Source organism: Rhamphochromis longiceps, linkage group LG19 (genome assembly GCF_057381845.1).
Source record: "Rhamphochromis longiceps isolate RC_006_pf linkage group LG19, R_longiceps_female_GT1.1, whole genome shotgun sequence".
NCBI classification, from domain to species: domain Eukaryota; kingdom Metazoa; phylum Chordata; class Actinopteri; order Cichliformes; family Cichlidae; genus Rhamphochromis; species Rhamphochromis longiceps.
Window position 1 is genome coordinate 4,502,688 of NC_140575.1, and position 9,945 is coordinate 4,512,632.

At 38.4% G+C, this 9,945-nt stretch overlaps 1 long non-coding RNA gene across 1 annotated transcript; it reads right to left on the reverse strand.

Moving 5' to 3' along the window:
• Positions 1-468: 468 nt before the first annotated feature.
• On the reverse strand, positions 469-7,634 carry LOC146646051 (uncharacterized). The gene is made up of 6 exons (XR_014908701.1): positions 7,515-7,634; positions 7,211-7,372; positions 3,245-3,351; positions 2,382-2,539; positions 1,897-1,954; positions 469-943 (listed from the first exon to the last, which is right to left on the reverse strand). It is a non-coding gene; the product is annotated as an uncharacterized LOC146646051 (long non-coding RNA).
• Between the last annotated feature and the right edge of the window lie 2,311 nt (positions 7,635-9,945).

The following is a 9,945-nucleotide window of genomic DNA, read 5'->3' on the forward strand; positions in this document are numbered from 1 at the left end:
GCCTTCCTACGGCGGACAGCTAATAACAGGAATCGGACGCGGTCCAGCCAAGTCCACAGCAACCACCATAGCAACCGCCTAGCATGACCTTAAAAACATATTCTGTCTTCATAACTATCAAAATCGTGAAATGATTTGCAAAGTGTGAAAGTGTTACAGCTGCAGAGAGCTATGGCGGTATCTATGGAAGCTGTTTACATAGCTAATAATATACGATGTAACCATGGAGACAGTCAGTCACTTGAGCTAGCGGTGCATGTTTACTACAGTGAATAAGGTGATTGAGTGCACAGCGTCCACACTCTGCAGGGGGTAAAGACATTACTTCAATATTGTTTTATATTGATATATATTAGCCTTCTGTTGACCATCACCTCAGGTTCACCATTACAGTTTCAGATTACAGATGCACACTGTCTAAACACATTCAAAAACTCATGTCTCAGAAATAAGCACAGCTGTTCATGTTTGTCATTAGAGTTTTATTTGTAAGAAAATTATGAACTTCATATTGTGCATTAAATAAAAGAACATTTCACAACTCTGAGTCAACAGAAACAGGTAACAGAAATGTCTCTAATGTGTACAGTGTAGTGTAAGCATTAAAAGATCATAAAGGAAAAACTAACATTTATGTGAAACTAATTGTAATAAAAAATGAGCAGGTGCTTTATAGATTTAAAAGAAAGAATCTGAAAACAACACTTTTTTGGTCTAAGTGATCAAAGTAGAAAACAGAACTGATGTTCAAGAACAAACCGTAGCTGCACTAATATTACACATCTCGATCGTTGTACTGAACAGACATGTTGCTTTTAAAACCACATGCAGTGTGTGACCATGACTGTTCACTGAGACCATGAACGCCACTTCGCTGAAGCATTCTTCTTCTTCTTCTTGCCATTAAATTGGAAGCAGAAGCAGCACGAGCTGATTTGATCTACTGAAAGGAAAAAGCAGAACATCTGAGTTGAAACCAGTCAGCTGAAATCATTAAGACAGGAACAAATTCAATGCAGTGTCTCAAGTGGCTTAGCCTGTTACAACTGTTGATACAAGCTAAATACGGTTAACACACAGTGTCAGGGAGCTCCAGTGTGGGAACTAGTGGCTTTAGGTTTGTAGTCATTTAACTTTCATCCATTCATTCATTTAATTCAGGAGGAAGAAATGCCAGGTTGGTGCAGGCTGGTTACATGCATTTGGTCCCATGCTGTCTTTAATTAAATGACTTGGTTCATTTTATGGCTGGGCTGTATGTGGGGTTATATCATGTTATTTGGGCAGGAGTACCTGTCCCCTGTTAGACTTAGAAAGTTTCTCCATAAGTAGAGTTTCTAACTCTTCTAGCACATCTGTGGCTGACAGCTTTTTGGTGGCTCTTTTTACCCCACACTGGTTGTGAGTGTGTAAATAGCCCCACTAGTTATTTTGGGTTGCAGTTAACTAGGGAGGAAGGGGTGGGTATGCCATGATTAGGTGAATAACAATTATATGTGATACATAAATTTCACAATGCATGCATATATCTCTATCAATTAAACCTGGCCTGAGGGCTGCCATTTTTTACATTCAGTTATTTCTCTTAGAAATGTTGGAACTAAATAATGAATGTGTTACAGTTAAAGTGAAACACTGGTCAGTGTAAATGGCTCATTGGGACACAGAAACCTTTAAATTAAACCTGATATCTAGTGTCAAACAATATCAAAGCTGTAAAAGATGTTTACATTCAGAATTTATAAAACTATTATTGTAAATAAATTCAAACAAGTGAGCTTTTCTCTTTGTGCTGAATATCAACACTGTGGTTTCTTAGACTGTAAGCTGTACTTTAGTGCAACCAGTTGCAGAAGCTGCCACTCCAAATGTCTTTTGATAACAAGAAAAAAATACCTTTTCAGTACACGGCCTGAAGTTCTTCTCCGAAATCTTCTGCAATCGGCTTTGTCTGCTGGTTTGAAGACAATAAACCATAAAAAAGATGATTTAGTCACTTTGTCTGTGTCATGCAGCTCGAATGTGTCGTGTAACGATGTTGAATAGCCGTCGTTATCCCTCTGCTGCGTCAGTAGGATTGTACTGTACAGCATCTCATTGATATGTGAGGAATGCTAATGTAACACGATAACAGACTTACATCATTAAAATATAAAGTGCAGGAGATATTTAGACATTTTTTATATTTATATTACATTTTATAGCTGACGGATATTACTAAATAGATAGAATTTACTAAATAGCTGGATGAACATGAAAAATATGTCTATAATAACAAATGACCATGAGAGCCAGTAGAATTAATTCAGCTGGACACTCAAAAGACGTCCTTAAATGCTCTTTAAGTGGCAGAACAGATGAACAAACAGTTAATCGCTTACTTGAGATGAAATCTGCTCAGCTACTTTGAAAACAGCTTCTAACTGGTTCCTCCTTTAACAGGATGACTGCTCAGGGGTAAGGCCATCATGCAATCCAGCAACCTTTATGGTTCTGCTTTGATTCACCAGGAACTATTAGGGAAACCTTCCAGCGCCTCCTGTGAAAGACACAGGCATAAACACACAAACATTTATTAACATGTTCCACAGTGTTCCAGTTTGATTTTCTTATCCTGTGGACAACAACGTACATGGATGCAGGTTTATTGTTAACTTTTGTAAGGTTTATTTAATGAACATATCCAGCTGCAGCTCCACTGTGATCCTGAACTGGATAAGCACTTAAGAAAATGTGTCAATAAATGGACAAACATCAACTTACTATATTTATCCAAACAGACGGGACCAATAATGCTTCGCTGAGTTAGAGACTTTAACAGACTCTTCTATGTAAGAATGTCTCGTGCTGATATACCTGCAAACTTGACAACAAAGGTTTTTCAGACTACATGTAGCTGTCCTCTATGTCAGCTAACACATTTACATTTATGTCACACTTATTTCTGCTTTCCCATTTTATAATTATTACTTACATTTTGATTAGATACCTTGAGTTTGTAAATGATCAGATTACATAATTGGAATACAATGTATCCAATTCAGGGTTGCGGGAGGATGAAGCCTATCCCAGCTGATACAGGACAAAGACAGGCTGCCAGTTTATTGCAGGGCTAATACAACATGTGTAACAGAAAATCCACTTAAATGTTTATTATTATTTAAAGGTTTCTTCATAAATACATTTTGATTTTTTATAACCCCTAAAATATAAACCTGAGCTGTTTCAGATTCTGACCTCTGACCTCAGTGACCTGGCTGTGTCCTCACTGCAGCTCCCTCTTGGAAGTACGTCTGCTTCTTGTCTTCCCCCAGTGTTGACCGCCTGATATCAAGATATCACGTACTGTAACTGAGGAACAAAAAAGGACAAACACTTGCCTTCATTTAAAAGTACATTCATACAGAGATAATCTATGGAAACACACTAGTTCACAGTTTGGGAGGAACCAGTTCCTGTGAAACATTTCTGTATATGAACATCATGTGGAGAATGAATGAAATGAGTTCTTCAGGTGACTCAGCAGTCCCACACTGACAAATGAAATCTAGTTAAACTATTAAGCATATTTGCTCTTCTGAAATCTGTGTTAAACAACAACAAACATAAATTAGTAACAAAAACTACAGCTGAGTATAGGCTTTACAAACCACCAGCAGCCATAATGCTAAATTTTAATCTTCAAATGTTTCTGAGCTGTCTTCAACCTGCTTTTAGCACATTAAAGTCTCAATAAATAAAGTCAATGCAGACTCAATCCTAAATGTTCAGCACACAGAGACACAGAGGTACTGTTTAAAGTTTAGTGTTAACTTGAGTCACTGATCATTCACAGTATTACAGAGTCTGGCAGTCTTTGCATGATGTCCACGTCACTGTAAGTTTCTAGCTGACTCTCAGGTGTGCCAGCAGGAAAGAGTAATAATAACCTGCATCCTGAGGTTTGTCATGCAGGATTAAAGGAGCCAAGCTTTGTTCACACAGCTAGGATTGTATTTTACACTGACCCTGGGTCAGTATCAACTTCAAGAAGACAGCTGTAACTGTTGATAGAAGAATCACACACACATATTTATGGCTTTGCCTTATAGAATTCAGCATCTCAGTGCTCAGGAAATAGGTTTTGCAGCTGTTTGAGCTAAGATTTTCAAGTTATTCACAAATTAAAACCTATACTTTGTGTCGGGCAAGAACTAAATTCAAATGCATGTAACAGTGAGAAACGCGTTTCTCATCAACTTCATAGAGCTTGCTGTAACTTTTGATAGAAGACTCAGACAAACATATTCATGGCTTTATCTTATAGACTTCAATATCCCCCCAATGTGTGTGTGAGTCTTCTCTCAAAATTTACAGCTGTCTTTATGAAGTTTATGGAAAAACGCTTTATTTCACCACGTTAGTGCGTTTCTCGCTATTACATGCATTTGAATGGAGTTCTCGCCCGACACAAAGTATAGGTTTTCAATTTGTGAATAACTTGAAAATCTTAGCTCAAACAGCTGCAAAACCTATTTCCTCAGCACGGAGATGCTGAATTCTATAAGGCAAAGCCATAAATATGTGTGTGTGTGAGTCCTCTATCAAAAGTTACAGCTGTCTTCATGAAGTTGATACTGACCCAGGGTCAGTGTAAAATACAAGTTATTCACATAATGAAAACTTATACTTTGTTTCGTGCAAGAACTCCATTCAAATGCATGTAATAGTCAGAAACGCACTGTCTCGGCGAAATGAAGCCTTTTTGTACAACTTCATGAAGTTAGCTGTAACTTTTGATAAAAGGCTCAAAGCAGAGGGATAACGACGGCTATTCAACATCGTTACACGACACATTCGAGCTGCATGACGCAGACAAAGTGACTAAATCATCTTTTTTGTGGTTTATTGTCTTCAAACCAGCAGACAAAGCCGATTGCAGAAGATGTCGGAGAAGAACTTCAGGCCGTGTACTGAAAAGGTATTTTTTTCTTGTTATCAAAAGACATTTGGAGTGGCAGCTTCTGCAACTGGTTGCACTAAAGTACAGCTTACAGTCTAAGAAACCACAGTGTTGATATTCAGCACAAAGAGAAAAGCTCACTTGTTTGAATTTATTTACAATCATAGTTTTATAAATTCTGAATGTAAACATCTTTTACAGCTTTGATATTGTTTGACACTAGATATCAGGTTTAATTTAAAGGTTTCTGTGTCCCAATGATCCATTTACACTGACCAGTGTTTCACTTTAACTGTAACACATTCATTATTTAGTTCCAACATTTCTAAGAGAAATAACTGAATGTAAAAAATGGCAGCCCTCAGGCCAGGTTTAATTGATAGAGATATATGCATGCATTGTGAAATTTATGTATCACATATAATTGTTATTCACCTAATCATGGCATACCCACCCCTTCCTCCCTAGTTAACTGCAACCCAAAATAACTAGTGGGGCTATTTACACACTCACAACCAGTGTGGGGTAAAAAGAGCCACCAAAAAGCTGTCAGCCACAGATGTGCTAGAAGAGTTAGAAACTCTACTTATGGAGAAACTTTCTAAGTCTAACAGGGGACAGGTACTCCTGCCCAAATAACATGATATAACCCCACATACAGCCCAGCCATAAAATGAACCAAGTCATTTAATTAAAGACAGCATGGGACCAAATGCATGTAACCAGCCTGCACCAACCTGGCATTTCTTCCTCCTGAATTAAATGAATGAATGGATGAAAGTTAAATGACTACAAACCTAAAGCCACTAGTTCCCACACTGGAGCTCCCTGACACTGTGTGTTAACCATATTTAGCTTGTATCAACAGTTGTAACAGGCTAAGCCACTTGAGACACTGCATTGAATTTGTTCCTGTCTTAATGATTTCAGCTGACTGGTTTCAACTCAGATGTTCTGCTTTTTCCTTTCAGTAGATCAAATCAGCTCGTGCTGCTTCTGCTTCCAATTTAATGGCAAGAAGAAGAAGAAGAATGCTTCAGCGAAGTGGCGTTCATGGTCTCAGTGAACAGTCATGGTCACACACTGCATGTGGTTTTAAAAGCAACATGTCTGTTCAGTACAACGATCGAGATGTGTAATATTAGTGCAGCTACGGTTTGTTCTTGAACATCAGTTCTGTTTTCTACTTTGATCACTTAGACCAAAAAAGTGTTGTTTTCAGATTCTTTCTTTTAAATCTATAAAGCACCTGCTCATTTTTTATTACAATTAGTTTCACATAAATGTTAGTTTTTCCTTTATGATCTTTTAATGCTTACACTACACTGTACACATTAGAGACATTTCTGTTACCTGTTTCTGTTGACTCAGAGTTGTGAAATGTTCTTTTATTTAATGCACAATATGAAGTTCATAATTTTCTTACAAATAAAACTCTAATGACAAACATGAACAGCTGTGCTTATTTCTGAGACATGAGTTTTTGAATGTGTTTAGACAGTGTGCATCTGTAATCTGAAACTGTAATGGTGAACCTGAGGTGATGGTCAACAGAAGGCTAATATATATCAATATAAAACAATATTGAAGTAATGTCTTTACCCCCTGCAGAGTGTGGACGCTGTGCACTCAATCACCTTATTCACTGTAGTAAACATGCACCGCTAGCTCAAGTGACTGACTGTCTCCATGGTTACATCGTATATTATTAGCTATGTAAACAGCTTCCATAGATACCGCCATAGCTCTCTGCAGCTGTAACACTTTCACACTTTGCAAATCATTTCACGATTTTGATAGTTATGAAGACAGAATATGTTTTTAAGGTCATGCTAGGCGGTTGCTATGGTGGTTGCTGTGGACTTGGCTGGACCGCGTCCGATTCCTGTTATTAGCTGTCCGCCGTAGGAAGGCTGCGTTCCATTTACAAGTAGTGACAGTCTGCCGCAACTCGAACTCAAACCCCGCTTTGTTCTTTAATTATAGGCCTTTTATAGCCGTTCATGACACGGGCACACACACACATAAAGCACTTTGCCTCACCATGAGAATGGAACTTTACCTAAGCTAACCTTTAAAATATCTGATATAGGATAGAAAAAATGAAGCAACCAGAGATTTAATGATGAAGACTCTGGGTTCTGTAGTGACCTGAATGACTCTTTGCATACAATTTATTGAAGAGGACTTTAGAATGCACTTTACATTTAGACTGTTGCTGTTTAATTTTTTACATTGTTGCGGTGTTATGTCATGAATAAAGTTCACCTGCTGGGGGTTTGATGGATCAGATCATCATAATCAATGGGTCCTGAGGTGGGCGGGACTGTCTCTGGTGATGTCACCATGAAGGAACAGCATCTGGCACGTGTTGCTGAAACATCCCAGTACACTGGTGTAGTTTCCTCTCCAGCTGTTTGACATTTGACACTTCAACATTAAGGAGAAGAAGAAGAAACAGTGTTAGGTCAGGTGACCACATGGTTTCTAAAGTAACTGACAGGAAGTAACCAGGCCGTTAGAAATGGATGGCATGTGTTTAGAGTTACTGGAGTTGGGTAACTCTACTTACCAAAAGCAGAAGCACACAGATGAAGGATCAGATGCTGAATGTTGCAGGAACATGCTCGTGCGGTGGTCATTCAGTGCTGCTCCGGCAGGTTAGACAGTCCAAGACTGATATACTGCCCATCTGAGAGTTTGAAAACACACATGCAAAGATTTATTTTGTATTACAGTCAAAGTTGGATGTTCATTTTTGTCCTTTAAAAATGTTTGTGTATTTGAAAGCGCTAACATTTAAGGATGACTTGGATCGTCTCCTTTAAAGGGGAGACAAGTGTATCCACTGATCCACGTCACTTTACCTGGATGATGACTCCTCTCCCCCTCACTCAGAAACGCTCCTAATATAACCAAGCAAATAAATAATATTGAAGATTTACTTACATCATTACAAAAACAGGAAAAACATCTCCCTTTGATTCTATTTCTCCATTCCTGCTGAACATCAGGCAACAAATATCTCAATAAATCACAGTAAAATGTAAAGCACATGTTTTCTCTGCTTTGTCTAACCTCTGCAGAGCCTCTGTCAAGAAAAACATATCTGTAAGCATAAAACAAATATACATTTCATAACACGTCACTGGACAAACCTCGGTCAGTTGATTTCCTCTGTGCAGTGTAGACGAACATCAGTCAGCAAGTCAAGGTGGTGAGATGGACTGGTGTCCTTTGTGACTCTGCTGGTTCTTCTGAGGAAATACCACCGTCTCTCCACACCGTCACCATCTGTGAGCACAAACTGCTGCTCTGCTCTGCCAGCATGTAGGAAATCACATATCACACACACAGGGGTGAAGAAACATTAGAACTCAACTTTGGATACTTTAGATCTAAACAGATCAAAGTAGCTCTTAGCTTCAACAATCAGTGAACAGACAAACAATGATACCATACTGATTCTGTATGAATACAATATGGTATTTTCAATACAGGTGTCAAATTAATTTACTAAAACTAATACAGATATATGTATTTTTTTTTTATAAATTCGTTTGCTAAATTATAAGAATATATATTTTTTCATTTAACAATTGCAACTGAAAGAAATTAAATATTGAACAAAAATATATTGTCACATTCTGAGCATGCTCAGCATGCTGACAGACTTGAAGTTGCTACAGATTTTAAGAAGTGATAATTATAGGGAAAAAACTTCTCTTTTTCATCCGTTTAATCAAACATTTGATGCCTTAGATGTCTCAGTCCTATAGCATTCTGCAACTACAACTAAGCTGAAGCTTGGATTTGGCTGCAGGTGCCCTGTACATCCTTCTCAACATGTGGGTACCATTTAATCACACTTCTTCCTGAGCTTTGCTTCGTCACACGACCAAAGGTGGCATCCCGTGTCACGGTCATATCATCATCCAGAAGAAACATTTGAAGAAACATCATGGAGAAGAAACATTTACGCGCCTCCCGGTTTTGTTTTCTGATCCTGCAAAAAGACTGAGGACAACAAAGCCCAGAGAACACGAGATACACAACATCCAACATTCAGACTCAACAGCCTCCATAAATGAAGAGCACCAGGTTGGTTCAGTTATAGTAGATGTCATGGAATTTTTTAAATAAAGTCTGCAACACAGAAAGAGCTGTGATCATGCTATTTATTACTGTGCACAGGAGAGCAAACACACATCAAACATCACAGTTCAGTCATGTCAGCTCTGCCACTTCACGTGTCTCGCTATGAAACCTAACGGATCAATGGTTATGCTGTTTTGTGCCCTTGACGTTATCAGCACCTGTAAAGGGAGTTGTTTTCTCAAACTGCTGAAGTAAGTTCATCTAGTTTTAGAAACCTTCATTGAACAGTCTATAACAGTGTCACAACTAAGCATATGCATAAGCACTTAAATGCTTTAAATGAGAATAACATAAAATTTCTATTACAGGAGCTAGAGCCTGTCCCAGTAGTCATAGGTAGAGCACACCTGGACAGGTCACCAGTCTGTCAGAGGACTAACACAGATGCAGCCTGACTCAATCCAAAATGTTCAGCACACAGAGACACAGAGGTACCGTTTAAAGTTTAGTGTTAACTTGAGTCACTGATCATTTGCAGTATTACAGAGTCTGGCAGTCTTTGCATGATGTCCACGTCACTGTAAGTTTCTAGCTGACTCTCAGGTGTGACAGGTGTGCCAGCAGGAAAGAGTAATAATAGCCTGCATCCTGAGGTTTTTCATGCAGGATTAAAGGAGCCAGGCTTTGTTCACACAGCTAGGATTGTATTTTACACTGACCCTGGGTCAGTATAAGTATCATACAGTTTAAACGAAGCACTGAAACTTGCACATATTTATTACAGATGCACTGAAGCTAATCGAGATATTTGCTGTCAGTCTGTGGCTGCGATTAAACACTTTACTGGAAACTTTATTAACTAGTAACTTCGTCAGTCATGACAGAAGCTAATATTTCTGTGCTAA